The sequence below is a fragment of the Manis pentadactyla genome, chromosome 1 (assembly GCF_030020395.1).
Source record: "Manis pentadactyla isolate mManPen7 chromosome 1, mManPen7.hap1, whole genome shotgun sequence".
NCBI lineage: Eukaryota > Metazoa > Chordata > Mammalia > Pholidota > Manidae > Manis > Manis pentadactyla.
Window position 1 is genome coordinate 45,226,686 of NC_080019.1, and position 18,993 is coordinate 45,245,678.

General features: G+C 39.4%; 1 protein-coding gene across 6 annotated transcripts in view; it reads left to right on the forward strand.

Annotated features, from left to right (window-relative positions):
- SEC22C (SEC22 homolog C, vesicle trafficking protein) overlaps positions 1 to 18,993 on the forward strand; it is a 72,419-nt gene that overhangs the window by 17,326 nt on the left and 36,100 nt on the right. The window contains exon 1 of one of the 6 annotated variants that reach the window (XM_057497512.1): positions 16,871 to 18,985. The exons of the other annotated variants lie outside the window; for them this stretch is intronic. The gene's annotated coding sequence lies outside the window, so the exon portion shown is untranslated. Of the gene's footprint in view, positions 1 to 16,870; positions 18,986 to 18,993 lie in introns of those variants that run through there. 6 annotated transcript variants of the gene reach the window in all.

An 18,993-nucleotide genomic window follows, 5' to 3' on the forward strand; every position in this document is an offset into this window, starting at 1 on the left:
TGACGATATTAATTCTTCCTAGCCACGAGCATGGGATGAGTTTCCATCTGTTAGTGTCCCCTTTAATTTCTCTTAAGAGTGACTTGTAGTTTTCAGAGTATAAGTCTTTCACTTCCTTGGTTAGGTTTATTCCTAGGTATCTTATTTTTTTTGATGCAATTGTGAATGGAGTTGTTTTCCTGATTTCTCTTTCTGTTGGTTCATTGTTAGTATACAGGAAAGCCACAGATTTCTGTGCATTGATTTTGTATCCTGCAACTTTGCTGTATTCCAATATCAGTTCTAGTAGTTTTGGGGTGGAGTCTTTAGGGTTTTTTTATGTACAGTATCACGTCCTCTGCAAATAGTGACAGTTTAACTTCTTCTTTACCAATCTGGATTCCTTGTATTTCTTTGTTTTTTCTGATTGCTGTGGCTAGGACCTCCAGTACTATGTTAAATAACAGTGGAGAGAGTGGGCATCCCTGTCTAGTTCCCGATCTCAGAGGAAATGCTTTCAGCTTCTCGCTGTTCAATATAATGTTGGCTGTGGGTTTATCATAGATGGCCTTTATTATGTTGAGGTAATTGCCCTCTATTCCCATTTTGCTGAGAGTTTTTATCATGAATGGATGTTGAACTTTGTCAAATGCTTTTTCAGCATCTGTGGAGATGATCATGTGGTTTTTGTCTTTCTTTTTGTTGATGTGGTGGATGATGTTGATGGACTTTCGAATGTTGTACCATCCTTGCATTCCTGGGATGAATCCCACTTGGTCATGGTGTATGATCCTTTTGATGTATTTTTGAATTTGGTTTGCTAATATTTTGTTGAGTATTTTTGCATCTACGTTCATCAGGGATATTGGTCTGTAGTTTTCTTTTTTGGTGGTGTCTTTGCCTGGTTTTGGTATTAGGGTGATGTTAGCTTCATAGAATGAGTTTGCGAGTATCCCCTCCTCCTCTATTTTTTGGAAAACTTTAAGGAGAATGGGTATTATGTCTTCCCTGTATGTCTGATAAAATTCCGAGGTAAATCCATCTGGCCCGGGGGTTTTGTTCTTTGGTAGTTTTTTGATTACCGCTTCAATTTCGTTGCTGGTAATTGGTCTGTTTAGATTTTCTGTTTCTTTCTGGGTCAGTCTTGGAAGGTTGTATTTTACTAGGAAGTTGTCCATTTCTCCTAGGTTTCCCAGCTCGTTAGCATATAGGTTTTCATAGTATTCTCTAATAATTCTTTGTATTTCTGTGGGGTCCGTCATGATTTTTCCTTTCTCATTTCTGATACTGTTGATTTGTGTTGACTCTCTTTTCTTCTTAAGAAGTCTGGCTAGAGGCTTATCTATTTTGTTTATTTTCTCGCATAACCAGCTCTTGGTTTCGTTGATTTTTGCTATTGTTTTATTCGTCTCAATTTTATTTATTTCTTCTCTGATCTTTATTATGTCCCTCCTTCTGCTGACCTTAGGACTCATTTGTTCTTCTTTTTCCAATTTCGATAATTGTGACATAAGACCATTCATTTGGGATTGTTCTTCCTTTTTTAAATATGCTTGGATTGCTATATACTTTCCTCTTAAGACTGCTTTTGCTGTGTCCCATAGAAGTTGGGGCTTAGTGTTGTTGTTGTCATTTGTTTCCATATATTGCTGGATCTCCATTTTGATTTGGTCATTGATCCACTGATTATTTAGGAGCGTGTTGTTAAGCCTCCATGTGTTTGTGAGCCTCTTTGCTTTCTTTGTACGGTTTATTTCTAGTTTTATGCCTTTGTGGTCTGAAAAGTTGGTTGGTAGGATTTCAATCTTTTGGAATTTTCTGAGGCTCTTTTTGTGGCCTTGTATGTGGTCTATTCTGGAGAATGTTCCATGTCCACTTGAGAAGAATGTATATCCTGTTGCTTTTGGATGTAGAGTTCTATAGATGTCTGTTTGGTCCATCTGCTCTACTGTGTTGTTCAGTGCTTCCGTGTCCTTACTTATTTTCTGCCCAGTGGATCTATCCTTTGGGGTGAGTGGTGTGTTGAAGTCTCCTAGAATGAATGCATTGCAGTCTATATCCCCCTTTAGTTCTGTTAGTATTTGTTTCACATATGCTGGTGCTCCTGTGTTGGGTGCATATATATTTAGAATGGTTATATCCTCTTGTTGGACTGAGCCCTTTATCATTAAGTAGTGTCCTTCTTTATCTCTTGTTACTTTCTTTGTTTTGAAGTCTATTTTGTCTGATATTAGTACTGCAACCCCTGCTTTCTTCTCGCTGTTGTTTGCCTGAAATATGTTTTTCCATCCCTTGACTTTTAGTCTGTACATGTCTTTGGGTTTGAGGTGAGTTTCTTGTAAGCAGCATATAGATGGGTCTTGCTTTTTTATCCATTCTATTACTCTGTGTCTTTTGATTGGTGCATTCAGCCCATTAACATTTAGGGTGACTATTGAAAGATATGTACTTATTGCCATTGCAGGCTTTAAATTCGTGGTTGCCAAAGGTTCAAGGTTAGCCTCTTTAGTATCTTACTGCCTAACTTAGCTCGCTTATTGAGCTGTTATATACACTGTCTGGAGATTCTTTTCTTCTCTCCCTTCTTATTCCTCCTCCTCGATTCTTTATATGTTGGGTGTTTTGTGCTGTGCTCTTTCTAGGAGTGCTCCCATCTAGAGCAGTCCCTGTAAGATGTTCTGTAGAGGTGGTTTGTGGGAAGCAAATTCCCTCAGCTTTTGTTTGTCTGGGAATTGTTTAATCCCACCGTCATATTTGAATGATAGTCGTGCTCGATACAGTATTCTTGGTTCAAGGCCCTTCTGTTTCATTGTATTAAATATATCATGCCATTCTCTTCTGGCCTGTAGGGTTTCTGTCGAGAAGTCTGATGTTAGCCTGATGGGTTTTCCTTTATAGGTGACCTTTTTATCTCTAGCTGCCTTTAAAACTCTTTCTTTGCCCTTGATCTTTGCCATTTTAATTATTATGTGTCTTGGTGTTGTCCTTCTTGGATCCTTTCTGTGTATTTCCGTGGTCTTTTCGATTATTTCCTCCCCCAGTTTGGGGAAGTTTTCAGCAATTATTTCTTCTAAGATACTTTCCATCTCTTTTCCTCTCTCTTCTTCTTCTTAAACCCCTTTAATACGGATATTGTTCCTTTTGGATTGGTCACACAGTTCTCTTAACATTGTTTCATGCCTGGAGATCCTTTTTTCTCTCTCTATGTCAGCTTCATAGCGTTCCTGTTCTCTGGTTTCAATTCCATCAGTGGCCTCTTGCATCCTATCCATTCTGCTTATAAACCCTTCCAGAGTTTGTTTCATTTCTGCGATCTCCTTTCTGGCATCTGTGATCTCTTTCCGGACTTCATCCCATTTCTCTTGCGTATTTCTCTGCATCTCTGTCAGCATGTTTATGATTCTTATTTCGAATTCTTTGTCAGGAAGACTGGTTAGGTCTGTCTCCTTCTCTGGTGTTGTCTCTGTGATCTTTGTCTGCCTGTAGCTTTGCCTTTTCATGGTGATAGGAATAGTTTGCAGAGCTGGGACGAGTGACGGCTGGAAGAACTTCCCTTCTTGTTGGTTTGTGGCCCTCCTCTCCTGGGAGAACAGCGACCTCTAGTGGCTTGTGCTGGGTAGCTGCGCACAGACAGGGTTTGTGCTTCCTGTCCGCTATGGAGTTTATCTCCGCTGTTGCTGTGGGCGTGGCCTGGTTCGGACCTCTGCTCCAAAGTGGTGGAGTTGCGTTGGAGGGGGAGCGGCCTGGAGGCTATTTATCTCCGTAAGGGGCCTCCCTGCTCCCTGCAGCCCAGGGGTTAGGGTGCCCAGAGATCCCCGGATTCCCTACCTCTGGATTAAGTGTCCCGCCCTGTCCCTTTAAGACTTCCAAAAAGCACCCGCCAAAACAAAACAACGACCACAAAAAAAGAAAATAAATAAATGAATAAATTTTTTTAAATTAAAAAAAAAAAAAAAAGGTGGCCGCTCGTTTTTCTTTATTCTTCGGCGCCAGCCTCAGGCATCTGCTCACCGTTCTTGCTGCCCTGTTTCCCTAGTTTTGGGGTCCCTATCCCTTTAAGACTTCCAAAAAGCGCTCGCCAAACCGAAACAGCAAAAAAGAAAAATAAAATGGTTGCTCACTTTTCTGGTGTCCTCCGGTGCCTGGCCACCGGTGCCCGCTCACTGTTCTTGCTGACCTGTTTCCCTAGTTTTGGGGGCCCTATCCCTTTAAGACTTCCAAAAAGCGCTCGCCGAAACAAAACAGCAAAAAAAGAAAAAAAAATGGTCGCTTGCTTTTCTGGTGTCCTCCAGCGCCTGGCCTCCGGTGCCCGCTCACTGTTCTTGCTGCCCTGTTTTCCTAGTACCCAGGGCCCTGCACTCTGGCCCAGATGGCGGGGGCTGGGTGTTTGGCAGTCCTGTGCTCCGTCTCCCTCCCGCTCTGCCTGCTCTTCTCCCGCCGGGAGCTGGGGTGAGGGGCGCTCGGCTCCCGCCGGGCCGCGGCTTGTATCTTACCCCCCTTCGCGAGGCGCTGGGTTCTCTCAGGTGCGGATGTGGTCTGGATATTGTCCTGTGTCCTCTGGTCTTTATTCTAGGAAGGGTTGTCTTTGTTATATTTTCATAGATATATGTGGTTTTGGGAGGAGATTTCCGCTGCTCTACTCACGCCACCATCTTCCGCCCCTCCCGTTATTGATGGATTTTCAAATGTTGTACCATCCTTGCATCCCTGGAATAAATCCTACTTGATCATGATGGATGATCTTTTTGATGTATTTTTGAATTCGGTTTGCTAATATTTTGTTGAGTATTTTTTCATGTATGTTCATTAGGGATATTGGTCTGTAATTTTCTTTTATTGTGGTGTTTCTGCCTGGCTTTGGTATTAGAGTGATGCTGGCCTTGTAGAATGAGTTTGGGAGTATTCCCTTCTCTTGTAGTTTTTGGAAAACTTTAAGGGGTATGGGTATTAGGTCTTCCCTAAATGTTTGATAAAATTCAGCGGTCAAGCCGTCTGTACAGGTATTTTTTTCTTAGGTACATTTTGATTACCAATTCAATTTCTTCACTGGTAATTGGTCTATTCAGATTTTCTGTTTCTTCCTGTGTCACCTTGGCAGGTTTTATTTTTCTAGAAAGTTGTCCATTTCTTCTAGGTTATCCAGTTTGTTAGCATATAATTTTTCATAGTATTCTCTCATAATTCTTTGTATTTATGTGGTGTCCTTATTGATTATTCCTTTTTCAGTTCTGATTGTTTATGTGTGTAGACTCTCTTTTTTTCTTGATAAGTCTGCTAAGGGTTTATCTATTTTGTTTATTTTCTCAAAGAATCAGCTCCTGTTTCCATTGATTCTTTCTATTGTTTTCTTCTTCTCAATTTTATTTATTTCTACTTTAACCTGTATTATGTTCCTTTTTCTACTGACTTTGAGCCTCATTTGTTCTTCCTTTTCTCATTTCTTTAATTGTAAGTTTACACAGTTTATTTGGGATTGTTCTTTCCTGAGGTAGGCTTGTATTGCAATATATTTCCCTGTTAGCACAGCCTTGGCTGTGTCCCACAGATTTTGTGTTGCTGAATTATTGTTGTCATTTGTCTTTATATATTGCTTGATGTCTGTTTTTATTTGGTCATTGATCCATTAATTAATTAGGTGCATGTTATTAAGCCTCTGTGTGTTTGTGGGCTTTTTCGTTTTATTTTTGTAAATTATTTCTAGTTTCATTCCTTTGTGATCTGAGAAGCTCATTGGTATAATTTAAATCTTTTTTAATTTACTGAGGTTTTTTTTTTGTGGCCTAGTATATGATATATTCTTGAAAACATTCCATGTCCACTTGAGACGAATGTGTATCCTGTTGCTTTTGGATGAAGTGTTTTGTAGATGTCTGTTAAGTACATCTGTTCTAATGTGTTGTTCAGTGCCTCTGTCTCTTTACTTATTTTCTGTCTGGTTGTTCTGTCCTTTGGTGTGAGTGGAGTGTTGAAGTCTCCTAACACGAATGCATTGCATTCTATTTCCCTCTTTAATTCTGTTAGTTTTTGTTTCACATATGTAGGTGATCCTGTGTTAGGTGCATAGATATTTATAATAGTTATATCCTCTTGTTGGCCTGACCCTTTTATCTTTATGTAATGTCCTTTTTCTCTTTTTACTTTCTTTGTTTTGAAGTCTATTTTGTCTGATACAAGTACTGCAACTCCTTCTTTTTTCTCCCTATTAGTTGCATGAAATATCTTTTTCCATCCCTTCACTTTAGTATGTGTATGTCTTTGGGTTTGAAGTGAGTCTCTTGTGGGTAACATATAGATGAGTCTTGTTTTTTTATCCATTCAGTGACTTTTTGTCTTTTGATTGGTGCATTTGGACCTTTTACATTTAGATGATTATTAATAGGTATGTACCTATTGCCATTGCAGGCTTTAGATTTGTGGTTACCAGAAGTTCAAGGGTAATTCCCTCACTATCTAACAGTCTCATTACCTCATTTCATATGCCATTACAAACACAACCTTAAGGTTCTTTTCTTTTTTCCTCCTTTTTCTTCCTCCTCCTTCTTTGAATGCTATAAATCATATTCTGTACTCTTTGTCTATCCCTTGGGTGACATCTATTTAGCCTTAGGAATACTTCCATCCATAGGAGTCCCTCCAAAATGTACTGTAGAGATGGTTTGTGGGAGGTAAATTTTCTCAGCTTTTGCTTATCTGGAAATTGTTTAATCCCTCCTTCAAATTTAAATGATAACCTTGCCAAGTAGAGTATTCTTCATTTAAGGCCCTTCTGCTTCAATGCATTAAATACATCATGCCACTCCCTTCTGGCCTGTTAGGTTTCTGTTGAGAAGTCTAATGATAGCCTGATGGGTTATCCTTTGTATGTGATCTTTTTTCTCTCTCTAGCTGCTTTTAAAAGTCTGTCTTTATCCTTGATCTTTGCCATTTTAATTATTATATGTCTTGGTGTTATCTTCCTTGGGTTCCTTGTGTTGGGAGATCTGTGTACTTCCATGGCTTGAGAGACTATCTCCTTCCCCGGATTGGGGAAGTTTTCAAAATTAGCTTCTCAATGACACTTTCTATCCCTTTCTCTCTCTTCTTCTTCTTCTGGTACCCCTGTAATGCGAATATTGTTCCACTTGGATTGGTCACACAGTTCTCTCAGTATTCTTTCATTCTTAGAGATTCTCTTTTCTCTCTGTGCCTCAGCTTCTTTGTATTCCTCTTCTCTAATTTCTGTTCCATTTACCGTATCTTCTACTGCATCTAATCTGCTTTTAAATCCCGCCATTATATGTTTTCTTTCATATATGGAATTTCTTAGTGATTGAATCTCCATCTTAAATTCATTTCTGAGTTCTTGAATATTTTTCTTTACCTCCATTAGCATGTTAATAATTTTTATTTTGAACTCTCAGGAAGATTGGTGAGTTCAGCTTCATTTGGCCCTTTTTCTGGAGTTTGGGAGATTTTGGTCTGAACCATGTTCTTTTGATGTTTCATATTTCTGTGTGGTGCCCACTAGTGCCCAGAAGCTCCAGTCTCTGAAGCTGCTCATCCCCTAGAGTGATGTTGGAGGTTGTAGGGGAGCAGAGCTGGTGCCTGGGGGGAGGAAAGAGCTGTTTCCTGATTCCCGGCTGTGGTGCCTGTCTCCAGTGTCAGAGCCAGTGGGCTGAGCACACAGGTGTAAGCCTCTGTGCTGTGCATCTCTAGCTGTTGTATGTGGGGCCTCCCTCCGGCTGCCCTGATGCCAGCACAGTGATGGCGGTTTGTTAACCAGTGCCATCAGGCCAGGGGTAAGGCTGGACAGGCTGCATGTCACAGTGGAGAGCCTCTGAGGTGAGTGGGCAGCCACGGGGATGGAACGCCTGAATCTCCCCTCAGGGTTCCGAACCCAATGGGCAGAGTGTGCCCAGACAACCTTGTCTCCAGCTCTACCTTCTCCCGCACAGCAAGCTCCATGCAAACCCGCCCCTTCAGCAGCCCTCTCGCTGTCAGGAAGCCTCTCAGACTGCCTGCCTTTCCTCTGACACAGAACAACTGATGTGGATCCCATCCTCCACAAACGGCCAGAATGTCAGTCTCTCAAGCACTCCTCCTGTCCGAGCTCCCCATCCTCCAGAGCACCACACAGTGTAGGTTTCTGCTTACAAAGCAGACCTCCAGGGCTGGGTGTTCAGCAGTCCCAGGCTTCCACCCCCTCCCCCATCCCGTTTCTCTTCCTCCCACTGGTGAGCTGGGGTGGGGCAAGGGCTTGGGTCCTGCTGGATTAAGGCTTTCATACGTTACCCTGTTTTGTGAGGTCTGCTCTGTTTGTGAGGTCTGTATGCAGTCTGGTTCTGCCTTCTTGTTACTGTTTTAGGGTTTGTTGTATTAACTATATTTTCATCCTATTTGTGGTTTTGGGAGGAGTTCTCCGTCTTACCTCTCATGCCGCCATCTTGAATCTTTTGCAACCTTTTGAACTTGCTAGTTCTGAGAGGATTTTTGTAGGCTTCTTAGGATTTTCTATGTAGACAGTTACCATCCTGAAAATAGTAGTTTTGTTTCTTCCTTTCCTATACATATACCTTTTATTATCTGTTTCTCGCATTATTGCATCGAGAAGAACTTCCAGTACCTCATGTTATAGTAGTGGTGAGAGCACACATCCTTGTTCCTGATTTTAGAGGGAAAATCCTCAGTCTTTCACCATTAAGTATGACATTAGCTATAGGCTTTTTGTAGATGCTCTTTATCAAGTTGAAAAGTTCCCTTCTATTCTTGTTTTTCTAAGAATTTTATTATGAATGGATGTTGAATATTGTCAAATGCCCTTTCTGTATTAATTGATATCATTGTGTGAGTTTTATTTTTCAGCCTGTTAATACGACACACAAAAATCTGTTGATTGATTTTAGAATATTAAGCCAGACTTGCATCCTGGAATAAATCCCACTTGGTTGTGGTGTATAATTCTGCTTATCATATTATTGAATTCTAGTTGGTAATATTTTGTTAAGGATTTTTGCATGTAAGTTCATGAGGATTATTGGTCTATAGTTTTCTCTTTTTCTCCCATCTTTGTCTGGCTTTGATATCAGGGTGATAATAGCTTCATAAAGTGAATTTGGAATTGTTCCCTTCTCTTATGTTTTTTGGAAGAGAATGCAGCATTGATGCTCTTTTATAAACGTTGGGTAGAATTCTCTAATGAAGCCATCTGGGTGTGGAGATTTCATTTTTAGAAGTTTTAAAATTATAAATGAAAAATTCTTAATAGGAAATTTAATTATAGGATTGTTTAAATTACCTATTTCATATTGGGTAAATTTTAATAGTTTGTGTGCTTTTTTGAGGAATTGATCTATTTCATCTACATTGTCAGATTTATGTGTGTAGAGTTGTACTCTCATTGTTTTTATGTCTGTAATATCTCTAGTACTGTTACTTGTTTGATTCTTGATACTGGTAATATGTCTCATCTCATTTTTTCTTTGTCAGTTTTGGTAAAAGTTTGTCAATTTTATTGATCTTTTCAAAGGAGTAACACTTTGTTTCATTGATTTTCTCACTGTTTTTACTTTGTTGTTTCTCTTCCTGATAGTCTGTCCAATATTTCTTCTTTTATCATTTCGTACTTGTTTGTAGAACTTCATGTAGCCATTCTCTTAGAGTAGGTGTGCCACCAACAAATTCTTTCATCTGAGTATGGTTTAATTTTCCCTCCACTCTTGAAGTATATTTTTGCTGAAAATACATTATCCTGGGTTGGCAACTCTTTTCTTTTAGCACTTGAAAAATGTGCTTCTTTTTGGCCTCCAGAGTTTCTATGAAAAATTTGCTGTCATTTGAATTATTTTCTCAATATAGTTAAGGTATTGTTACTTGCTGCTTTCAGTATTTTTTCTGTCTTTATGTTTCTTAAGTTTGACTATTATGGGTGTTGGCATGTATTTCTTTGGATGTATCAGGGGCGGAGCCAACATGGCGGCATGAGTAGGACAGTGGGAATCTCCTCCCAAAAACATATATATTTTTGAAAATACAACAAATGCAACTAATCCTACAAGAGAGACCAGAAGACACAGGACAACAGCCAGACTACAACTAAACCAGCGAGAACCCAGCGCCTGGTGAAAGGGGTAAGATACAAGCCCTGGCCCGGTGGGACCTGAGCGCCCCTCCCCCCAGCTCCCGGCGGGAGAAGAATAGGCAGAGCGGGAGGGAGACGGAGCCCAGGACTGCTGAACACCCAGCCCCAGCCACCCGCACCAGAGCACAGACACAGTGCGTGCGCGGGGGGCCCTGGATACTAGGGAAACAGGGCAGCAAGACCTCTGAGCGGGTGCTGAAGCTGATGCCCCTGTGACAAAGAAAAGCGGGGGCTTTTTGAAAGTCTTAAAGGGACAGGGACTTAACAGCTAGACGGAAACAACACAGGTCACAGTCCAGCAGCTGGAAATTACAGGGAAAACCGGGCGCACTAACCCCCTGAGCAACAGCTCTGAGACCCCTCACGGAGGTAAACAGCCAAATAGCACCCCTGTCCATTACCCCTCCGGGCGCTGCGAAAGCAGAGAAGCAGCCTAAGGCAAAACGGCCACAGAAAGGGAAATTCCTCCATTCCGGCCAGGCAAGACACAAAGACCCAGTCTACATGCAATTACCCAACACAAGCCACTAGGGGTCGCAGTTTTCCCAGTAAAGAAAGGCCAGTAGCAAGTGAAAATTTTGGCCCTCCCAGCTGACAGTCAATAGCACCTGTCAACATGAAAAGGCAAAAAAATATGATCCAGACAAGACTAACCCAGACAGCTTCGGCATCTGCTACATCTTCCCCTGAGAAGGAATCTGGGGAGATAGATTTAGCCAGTCTTCCTGAAAAAGAATTCAAAACAAAAGTCATAACCATGCTGATGGACTTGCAGAGAAATATGCAAGAACTAAGGAAGGAGAATACAGAAATAAAACAAGCTCTGGAAGGACTTCAAAACAGAATGGACGAGATGCAAGAGACCATTAATGGACTAGAAAACAGAGAACAGGAACGCAGAGAAGCTGATGCAGAGAGAGATAAAAGGATCTCCAGGAATGAAAGAATTTTAAGAGAGCTGAGTGACCAATCAAAAAGGAATAATATACGCATTATAGGAATACCAGAAGGAGAAGAGACAGAAAAAGGGATAGAAAGTGTCTTTGAAGAAATAATTGCCAAAAACTTCCCCAAACTAGGGGAAGAAATGGCCTCTCAGACCACAGAGGTACACAGAACTCCCATGACAAGGGATCCAAGGAGGGCAACACCAAGACACATAATAATTAAAATGGCAAAGATCAAAGACAAGGACAAAGTATTAAAGGCAGCCAGAGAGAAAGAAAAGGTTACCTACAAAGGAAAACCCATCAGGCTATCATCAGACTTCTCAACAGAAACCCTACAGGCCAGAAGAGAATGGCATGATATACTTAATGCAATGAAACAGAAGGACCTTGAACCAAGACTACTGTATCCAGCACGAATATCATTTAAATATGAAGGAGGGATTAAACAATTCCCAGACAAGCAAAAGTTGAGGGAATTTGCCTCCCACAAACCACCTCTTCAGGGCATTCTACAGGGAGTGCTCTAGATGGGAGCACTCCTAAAAAGAGCACCCAACATATGAAGAAGGGAGGAGGAGGAATAAGAAGGGAGAGAAATAAAGAATCATCAGACCGTGTTTATAATAGCTCAACAAGCGAGTTAAGTTAGACAGTAAGATAGTAAAGAAGCTAACCCTGAACCTTTGGTAACCACAAACTTAAAGCCTGCAATGGCAATAAATTCATACCTTTCAATAATCACCCTAAATGTAAATGGACTGAATGCACCAATCAAAAGACACAGAGTAATAGAATGGATAAAAAAGCAAGATCCATCCATATGCTGCTTACAAGAGACTCATCTCAAACCCAAAGACATGCACAGACTTAAAGTCAAGGGATGGAAAAAGATATTTCATGCAAACAACAGAGAGAAGAAAGCAGGTGTTGCAATTCTGGATGTATCATTTCTGGGATTTATTGTGTTTTGAAACTGTTGGCTTATGTTTTTTACCAAATTTGGGACATATTCAGAAATTATTTCTTTATCTACTTTTTCAGTCCTTCCCTCCAGGTCTGTCCTTCTGTCCTTCTCCTCTCCTCCAGGACTAGTTACAGTCCCATAGTCCCTGAGGCTCTATTCAATATTTTTCGGTCTGGTTTCTGTCAGGTTGTTCAAATTTGTAATTTCTATGTTCTCTCTTTATGTTTGCTGATTCATCATTCTGTCCCCTTCATTTTGCTGTTGAGCTCATCAATTTTTTTACTTTACTTATTGTTTATTGTATTTCTTAAATTGTAAGACTTCTATTTGATTTTTCATATCTTCTATTTCTTTGCTGAGACTTTTTCAATTTTTCTAAGTGTTTATAATTACTAAGTGAAGCTTTTATATGATGGCTATTTTAAGGGCTATTAGATATTCTATCATCTCTGTTCTGTTGGTATTACAACAGTTGATTATCTCTTCATTGTTATTATGTTTTTAGTGATTCAATCTTATATTAGTTTCAATTATATAACACAGTGGTTAAGCAGTTACCCATATTATTAAATCCTCACCCCCACTAGTACAGCTACTGTCTACATAAGAAGGTATTACAGAATCATTGGCTATATTCTCTGTGCCATACTGCTATCCCCATGACTGACCTACATTATGATTAAGAAATTTTGTGCCCCTTTAACCCACTTACCCTTCCCACTCACCCACTGCAACCCCTTCCTAATGGTAAACAACAGTCCCTTCTCAGTATCTATGAGTCTGTTGCTGTCTTGTTCATTCTGTTTTTATTATTTATATTCCACAAATAAGTGAAATTGTATGGTATTTGTTTTTCTCCACCTGACTTATTTCACTTGAGCATAATACCCTCTAGATCCATCCATGTTGTTGCAAATGGCAGAATTTCTTTTCTTTTTATGGCTGAATAATATTCCATTGTGCATATGTACCACTTCTTCTTTATCCATTAATCTATCAACGGACACATAAGTTGTGTCCATATCTTGGCTATTGTAAATAATGCAGCAATTAACACAGAGGTGTATATATGTTTTTGGATCAGGGATTTTGTTTTCTTTTGGTATATTTCTAGAAGTGGAAATTACTGGGTTGAATCATAATTCTATTTTTAGTTTTTTGAGGCATCTCCATACTGTTTTCCACAGTGGCTGCACCAATTGACATTCCCACCAACAGTGTAGGAGTGTTTCCCTTTCTCCATATTCTCGCCAGCACTTGTTATTTCTTGTCTTTTGGATAGTGACTGTTTGACTGGTGTGAGGTGATATCTTTGGGATTTTGATTTACAATTCTGTGATGATTAGTGATGTGGAACATCTTTTCATGTGCCTGTTGACCATTTGTATTTCTTCCTTGGAGAAGTATCTGTCAGGTCCTCTGCCCATATTTTAATTGGGTTATTTGTGTGTTTTTCTGGTGTTGAGGCATATGAACTCTTTATATATTTTGAGTGTTAACCCCTTATTGGATAAATCGTTTATTTTCCTATACTGTAGGATGCCTTTATGTTCTGCTGATGGTGTCCTTTGCTGTACAGAAGCTTTATGATTTGATGTAGTCCCACGTTAATTTTTGCTTTTGTTTCCTTTCCTGAGGAGCTATGTCCAGGAAAAAATTGCTTATATTTATGTTCAAGAGATTTTTGCCTATGTTTTCTGCTAAGAGTTTTATGGTTTCATGTCTTATTTTCAGGTCTTTGATACAGTTTGAATTTACTTTTGTGTGTGGAGTTAGATAGTAATCTAGTTTCATTCTCTTATGTGTAACTGTCCAGTTTTGCAAACACCAGTTACTGAAGAGGCTATCTTTTCCCCATTATATATTCATGACTCCTTTATCATATAATAATTACCCATATATGCATTGGGTTTATATCTGGAATCCCTATTCTATCCATTGATCTATGGGTCTGTTCTTGTGCTAGTACCATATGTTTTGATTACTGTAGCTTTGTAGTATAGCTTGAAGTCAGGGAGCATAGTCCCCCTGTCTTTGTTCTTCTTTCTCAGGATTGCTTTGGCTATTCAGGGTCTCTTGTGGTTCCATATTCCAAATGTTAGAACTATTTGTTCTAGTTCATTGAAGAATGTTGGTATTTTGATAGGGGTTGCATTAAATCTGTAAATTGCTTGGGGCTGGATGGTCATTTTGACAATATTAGTCCTTCCTATCTGTCAGCACAGGATATATTTCCACTTATTTGTGTTTTTAATTTCTCTTATGAGTGTCTTACTTATCAGGGTATAGGTCTTTCACTTCCTTGGTTAGGTTTATTCCTAGGTATTTTATTCTTTTTGATGCAATTGTAAATGGAATTGTTTTCCTGCTTTTTCTTTCTGCTAGTTCATTGTTAGTATATAGGAATGCAACAGGTTTCTGTGTACTAATTTTGTGTCCTACAACTTTCTGAATTCAGTTATTAGTTCTAGTAGTTTTTTGGTGATTCTTTAGGGATTTTATGTATAATAAATATCATGTCATCTGCAAATAATGATAGTATAACCTCTCCCTTATGAATTTGGATGCCTTATATCTCTTTGTGTTGTCTGATTGCTGTTGCTAGGACTGCCAGTACTGTGTTGAATAAAAGTGGTGAGAGTGCACATCCTTGTTCCTGATTTTAGAGGAAAAGCTTTCAGCTTTTCACCATTAAGTATGATGTTAGCTGTGGGTTTGTCATATATGACCTTTATTATGTTGAGGTACATACCTTCTATACCTGTTTTGTTAAAGGGTTTTTATCATGAATGGATGTTGAATTTTGTCAAATGCATTTTCAGCTTCTGTTGAGATGATCATATGGTTTTTATCCTTTTGTTAATATGATGTATGATATTTGTTGATTTACAAATATCATATCATCCTTGCATCCCTGGAATAAATCCCTCTTGGTCGTGAGGGATCATCCTTTTGGTGTATTTTTGAACTTGGTTTGCTAATATTTTGTTGAGGATTTTTGCATCTATGTTCATCTGGGGTACTAGTCTTTAATTTCCTTTTTGTGATATCTTTGTCTGGTTTTGGTATTAGAGTGGATTTGGAAGTATTCCCTCTTCTTTCACTTTTAGGAATACTTTAAGAAGGATGGGCATTAGCTCTTTAAATGTTTGGTAGAATTCAGTTATGAAGCCATCTGGTCCTGGCATTTTGTTTTTTGATAGTTTTTTGATTACCAGTTCAATTTCATTGGTGGTGATTAGTCTGTTCAGATTTTCTGTTTCTTCCTGGGTCAGTCTTGGAAGGTTGTACCTTTCTAGGAATTTGTCCATTCTTCTAAATTATCCAGTTTGTTGACATATAATTTTTCATAGTATTCTCTAATAATTCTTTGTATTTCTGTGCTATCTGTTGTGACTATTCCTTCTTTGTTTCTGATTTTGTTTATTTGTGAACTCTCTCTTTTTTCTTGATATGTCCTCTGCCTAGGGGTTTATCTGTTTTATTTATTTTGTAAAAGAACCCACTCTTAGTTTCATTTTTTTCTATTGCCTTTGCTTTTCTCTATTTTGTTTATTTTTGCTCTGATCTTTAGTATGTCCCTCCTTACTGACTTCAGATTTCATTTGTTCTTTTTCTACATTCTTTAATTGTGAGTTTAGGCTGTTTATTTGGGATTGTTTTTGTTTCTTGAGGTAGGCATGTATTGCTATGTACTTCCCTCTTAGAGTGGCATCCCACAAATATTGGACTGTTGTATTTTTGTTTTCATTTGTCTCCATGTATTGCTTGATTTCCATTTTAGTTTAGTCACTGATCCATTGATTATTTAGGAACATATTTTTAAGCCTCCATGTGTTTGTGGGCTTTTTTGTTTTCTTTGCATAATTTATTTCTAGTTTCATACCTTTGTGGTCTGAGAAGCTGAGTGGTGCAATTTCAATCCTTCTGAATTTACTGAGGCTCTTTTTGTGGCCTTGTATGTGATATATTCTGGAAAATGTTCCATGTGTCCTTGAGAAGAATGTGTATCCTGCTGCTTTTGGGTAGAGTGTTCTGTAGATGTCTGTTAGTTCCATCCATTCGAATGTGTTGTTCAGTGCCTCTGTGTCCTTACTTATTTTCTGTCTGGTTGATCTTCCTTTGGAGTGAGTGGTGTGTTAAAGTCTCCTAAAATGAGTGTATTGATTCTATTACCCCCTTTAATTCTGTTAGTGCTTGTTTCACATATTTGGGTGCTCCTGTGTTGGATGCATAGATATTTATAATGGTTATATCTTCTTGTTGGACTGATCCTTGTATCATTTTATAATGTCCTTCTTTGTTTCTTGTTACTTTCTTTGTTTTGAAGTCTGTTTTGTCTGATACAAGTTTTGCAACTCCTGCTTTCTTCTCCCTATTATTTGCATGAAATATCTTTTTCCATCCCTTTACTTTCAGTCTGTGTATGTCTTTGGGTTTGAAGTGAGTCTCTTGTAGGCAGCATATAGATGGGTCTTGTTTTTTTATCCATTCTATAACCCTGTGTCTTTTGATTGGTACATGCAGTACATTTACATTTAGGGTAATTATCAATAGATATTTACTTTTTGCTGTTGCAGACTTTAGATGTGTGCTTTCCATCTAAGGTTTAATGGTAGCTTTTTTACTATCTGACATTCTAACTTAACTCACTTATTATGCTATTTCAAACACAATCTAAAGGGTTTTTTTTCTTTTTTCTTCCTCCTCCACTATTCATATATTAGGTATCATATTCTATACTCTTTATGTATCGCTTGACTGACTTTGTAGGTATTTGATTTACTTTTGCATTTTCTTAGTAATTAATTGGTTTACTTACTTTGCTTTGGTTTACTTACTTTGCTTTGGTTTTAGTTTCTCTGGTGACAGCTATTTAGCCTTAGGAGCATTTCCATCTATAGCAGTTTCTTTAAAATACAGTGTAGAGACAGTTTGGGGGAGGTAAATTCCCTCAACTTTTGCTTATCTGAAAATTGATTAATCCTTCCTTCAAATGTAATGATAATCTTTCCACGTATAGTATTCTTAGTTTGTGGCCCTTCTGTTTCATTGCATTAAATATATCATGCCACTCCCTTCTGGCCTGTAAGGTTTCTGCTGAGAAGTCTGACAATAGCATGATGGGTTTTCCTTTCTAGGTGATCTTTTTTCTCTCTTTGGCTGCTTGTAATACTCTGTCTCATCCTTGATTTTTGCCATTTTAATTATTACATGTCTTGGTGTTGTCTTCCTAGGGTCCCTTGTGTTGGGAGAACTGTCCACTTCCATGGCCTGAGAGATGATTTCCTTCTGCAGATTGTGTAACTTTTCAGCAATTAATTCCTCAAAGGGACTTTCTATCCCTTTTTCTCTCTTCTTCTTCTGGAACCCTATAATATGAATATTGTTCCATTTGGATTGTTCACACAGTTAGTTGTCTTACTATTTTTTAATTCCTAGAGATCCTTTTTCTCTCTGTGCCTCAGCTTCTTTGTATTCTTGTTCTCTAATTTCTATTTCATTTACCATCTCCTCTATGTCATCTATTCTGCTTTTAAATTCCTTCGTTGTATGTTTCACTTCTGGTACTGTATTTTTCAAAGTTTCTATTTCTTTCTTTAAGCCCTCCCTGAGCTCTTGAATAATTTTCTGTAGCTCTGTGAGCATGTTTATGATTTTTATTTTGAGATCTTTATCAAGAAGATAGGTAGGTGATTTCAGTTTCACTTTCTGGTGTTTGAGGGATTTGGTTTTTACAAGATACTTTTGCCTTTTCATATTTCTAATGATTACTATGGAATAATAGGTTTTTGTAGATGATGCCCTCTAGTGCACAGAAATTCTATTCTCTGGAGTTTCCCAGCACCTGGAGCAATGGTAGGGGTCGCAGGCAAGTGGTGCCAGTGCCTGCTGGGTGGAAAGAGCTCTTTCCTGGTTCCCGGATGCAGTGCCTGACTCCAGTGCCCGGGCCAGTAGGCCATGTGCATAGGGAGGAGCCTCTGCGTTATGCCTGTGTAGCTAATGTAGGTGGATCCACCCTCTGGCTGGCCTGGCACGATGGTGGAGGCAGCAGGTTTATGAACTGATGCTGGCCAGGATGAACTGGTGGCAGGCTGCATATTGCAGTAGGGGGCCTCAGGACTGCTTTTCCAGCCAGTGGGATGGAGCACCTGAAGCTCCTGAACGTTCCCAACTTGCTGGGCTGAGTGGGCAGGGACGATTTTGCCCACCTGTCCTTTCTTTTGATCTTCAAGCTCTGTGTAAGACTTGCTCCTTTAGCACCCCTCTCACTATCAGGAAGTCTTTAAAAGTGCCCACCTTTCTTTTGTCCCGGAGTGGCCAGTTGTGGGTACCTATTTTCCACAAACTGCTGGAATCTCAGTCTTTCTGAGTATTCTGCCTGTCTTTGCTTTCCAACTCCACTTATCTCCAGAGCACCATGTAATGTGGGTTCATGCTCCCGGAGCAGATTTCCAGGGGTGGGTGTTTAGCAGTCCTGGGCTTCTACTCCCTCCTTGCTCCATTTCTCTTCCTCCTGCTGGTGAGCTGGGGTGGGAGGTGGGCTTGGGTCCTGCCAGTTTGCAGCTTTTCTACTTCATCATTTTCTGTGGGTGTCTTCTCTTTTCCCCAGGTGTAGTCCATCTGTTGCAGCCTTCTTTCCAATCTCTCTTTTTGGATTAGTTGCATTTGCTGTATTTTCGTATTATATGTGGTTTTGGGAGGAGGTTTCAGCCTCATTTCTCATGCCGCCATCTTTTCTTGTCTCCCCTATTGTTTTGTTTTTATTAGAGCAAAACTGGCAATTGCTCCAGAAGACAGCAAAAGTGGTTCACAGTGTTCTCACTGGTCTGAAAGCAGAATTGTTATCAGGAGACACACCAAATTGCTATTGATGGGTACTTCTAGGTTGGAAAGTGAGATTGAAGAGAGAGGGTAGAATTGAATAAAATCTCTACTTCTTATCAACCTACATCATTTTATTCCATCTAGCAGGTACTACT